A 3,115-nucleotide genomic window follows, 5' to 3' on the forward strand; every position below is an offset into this window, starting at 1 on the left:
AAAACCAAACAAAACAGAAATAGACTCATAGATACAGAAAATAAACTGATAATTGCTAGATGGAAGGGGGTCGAAGGACAGGGTGAAAAAGGTGAAGGGATTAAGAAGTATAAATTGGTAGTTACAAAATAGTCATGGGGATGTGAAGGACAGACAGAGAATATAGTCAATAATACTGTAATAACTATGTATAGTGCCAGGTGAGTACTAAACTAATTGAGGGGATCACTTCATAAATTATATAAATGTCTAACTGCTATGCTGTATACCTGAAACTAACATAAAATAATATTGAATGTCAACTGTAATTGAAAAATAAATAAATATAAATCAACTTATGGTACCAAATACTAGAAAACATGTTTATATTGGCTCTAAAAACAACACTCCTCTGCTGTATACAAGAAATATGCCTAAAACAAAATTAATCAGAAAGGCTAAAAATAAAAGGATTGGAAGTCATGGGTTAGAGTTGGAGACAGCAGTATAAATTCATGTTTAGCTTAGTATAGATACATATGGTTACATTGGTTACACATAGAAATATTTGTAGATATGTGTATATGTATACATATCTATAGCTATATCTATATCTAATCTATTTTCTATAAGTTATTAGCTGAGAGGGCCTAGAAGCAATGCCACTCCAGTAGCAATGAGCACACCGAGTGCTCAGATCATAGTTTTAAATACTATTCTCTAATAAAAAGAATTAGGGATCCTTAGGGAGGTGGTTGATTCTAGGACTGGAGCAGAAATTATACAAGATGTGCTTGGAGTATCTTGTAATGGCAGAAAAAAGGAAATGCTCTCATACACACACACAGGTACACACACAAAATCACAATGACGGAGGTATGTTTAAGGGATACAGGAATCTACTGAAAGTGATCCTAATGGCTAAAGCTAGAACAATTTGAACAATAAATTAAGTAAACCTGTATTAAGATAATATGTAAAAAATAAAATAAATATCCATGAGTCTATACTCATGATACAGTTAAATGATCAAATAAATAAACAAGGGAGAAAATACCAATTTTCCATGTAAATTTTCAAATAATTTATGTTAATACTCTGCCTTCCAAAAAGTGGAGCACACTCCCCATTCTTTAAGTGTGGGTTGCTCATAGCGACTTCCTTTCAAAGAGTGCAATATTGAAAAGAGGGAAAATAACTTTACAATGGAGAAAACTGGCAACACTACTTCAGCCAGGTGATCAATAGTGATGTTATGTTGATAGTATCTATCCTTGATATGATGTGATGAGAATGGCATTTTACCTCTGTGATCTTTGTCCTCAAAACCTATAACCTCCACCTAATCATAAGAAAAACCATCAGACAAGTTCTAATAGAGGGGCATTCTACAAAGTGCCTGACCTGCACGTCTCAAAAGTGTCAAGGTCAAAAGCAAGGAAGTTCTGAGAAATTAACTCTGGCCAAGAGGATCCTAAGGAGACATAATAGCAATGATGGAAGCCAGAAAACAATGGAATCAGGCATTTGATATATTGAAAGAAAGTATTGGTGAACCAAGAAATGTGAATCCAGCAAAACTCAAATAAAACTGGTTTCAAATTTTTAAAAAATGAAGAAATTTACTTCTAAAGATCTGTTTTAAAGAAACTTCTGAGAATGTTCCAAAAAGAAAAAGAAAAGAAAAAGAAAAAAGAAAAAAGAAAAAGAAAAAAGAATTAACCCATAATAATTATTTGAGATGCAAGAACATAATAACATAAAGGAAATCAAAACAAACATTGCCAGGTTAAAATAGTCATGCTTTATAATTTGTGGGTTTTTTTTTAAAGACAAGAATTCTGGTTCCTTTCTTCCACTGAATGCAGTTGTAAAAACTGAATAAAATGTATGTGGCAGCTTTTAAAGTACTCTGAAAATTAGTAATAGCAGGTTGGTTGGGGGAAAAAAAACCAAAATGTAAATAGAGTAAATTTACCATTTTTTTCCCTTAGGCTGATTTTAAGGCAGCCTAAAACCCAGAAGTATATATCAGCATGGACAGAGAAGGCTTCAGGGGAAGCTCTCATCTCGGACTTAGAAAGTGGGAAAGGGGTCTCCTGGAAATGACAACAGCAGCAGGGAACCTAGAGTCACCTATAATTCTGACAAAGGGGAAACTTCCTCTTGATCAGAAGAGGTGTGCTCTCAAGAGGATGGGGAAAAAAAAAAAAAACATTGTTTTTTTAAAATAAATTTTTATTTTCCAAATACAGTTGCATGCAATATTATATTAGTTTCAGGTGTACAATATGGTGATTAGACATTTATATAACTTACAAAATGATTATCTCAATAAATCTAGTACTCATTTGACACCATACATAGTTATTACAATATTACTGACCATATTCCTTGTTATACTTTATATCCTCATGACTGTTTTGTAATTATCAATTTGCAATTCTTAATACCTTCTCCTTTTACACCCACCCCCACAACCTCCTGCTATCTGGCAACCATCAAAATGTACTCTATCTATGAGTTTGTTTCTGCTTTGTTTGTTCATTTATTTTGTTTTTTAGATTCCACATTTAATTGAAATCATATGGATTTGTCTTTCTCTGTCTGACTTATTTCACTCAGCACCATAACCATCTAGGTCCATGTTGTTGTGGATGGCAAGATTTCATTCTTTTTTATGCCTGAGTAATACTCCATTGTATATATGTGTGTTTCTTTCAGTCTGAGTGTGTCTTTACTTTCAGTTTATGTGTGTCTTTCAATCTGAAATGACTATCTTCTAGGCAGTATATGTAAGGGTCTTGTTTTCTTACCCATTTATCTACTCATCTTTTTTTCCCAGTTATCTTGGAGTGTATTTAAACTAAAAGAAAAAGTTATAATGTTTTCATGCAATACATACTTGTTTCTTTAAATAATAATTGTGACAAATAACAGAAAGAATTAATGAATGCTGCACTGTAATCCATACAAAATGCCAACATTTTGGGTTATACATAATTTGAAAAAGTGTCTCAAACACTTTTTGAAATACCATTGTAGCCAATACATAGAGGCATGCTGTAGCTGGGCATAGGAATGCAGTTAAGAAGAAAAAAAAAACCCACACTGGAACTACTGAATTTCTTCTAAA

Source organism: Pteropus alecto, unplaced genomic scaffold, assembly GCF_000325575.1.
Source record: "Pteropus alecto unplaced genomic scaffold, ASM32557v1 scaffold398, whole genome shotgun sequence".
Taxonomy (NCBI): Eukaryota; Metazoa; Chordata; class Mammalia; order Chiroptera; family Pteropodidae; genus Pteropus; species Pteropus alecto.